At 57.0% G+C, this 328-nt stretch overlaps 1 protein-coding gene across 1 annotated transcript in view; it reads left to right on the top strand.

The window, feature by feature from the left end:
* The window catches only part of LOC123033821 (nascent polypeptide-associated complex subunit alpha, muscle-specific form-like), a gene marked incomplete at its 3' end in the record, with an annotated part of 5,238 nt that overhangs the window by 1,394 nt on the left and 3,516 nt on the right, over window positions 1-328 (top strand). The gene's annotated exons all lie outside the window — the stretch shown is intronic.

Raw genomic sequence — 328 nt, 5'->3', positions numbered from 1 at the left:
AAGGGGGGGGGCTGCTTGATGTGACCTGGGATGACCTAATAGAGGAGAAAGGGGGGCTGTTTGGTGCAAGCTGGAATGACCCAATAGAGGGGAAAGGGGGGGCTGCTCGGTGTGAGCTGGGATGAACCAATAGAGGGGAAAGGGGGAGGCTACTCAAAGTGAGCTGGGATGACCCAATAGAGGAGAAAGGGGGGGCCGGTTTGTGTGAGCTGGGATGAACCAATAGAGGGGAATGGGGGGCTGTTTGGTGCGAGCTGGAATGAACCAATAGAGGGGAAAGGGGGAGGCTGCTCGAAGTGAGCTGGGATGAACCAGTAGAGGGGAAAGG

The sequence above is a fragment of the Varanus komodoensis genome, unplaced genomic scaffold, assembly GCF_004798865.1.
Source record: "Varanus komodoensis strain SLA01 unplaced genomic scaffold, ASM479886v1 scaffold679, whole genome shotgun sequence".
Taxonomy (NCBI): domain Eukaryota; kingdom Metazoa; phylum Chordata; class Lepidosauria; order Squamata; family Varanidae; genus Varanus; species Varanus komodoensis.
The sequence above is the reverse complement of the archived record's forward strand: the minus strand, read 5'-3'. Positions and strand labels throughout refer to the sequence as shown.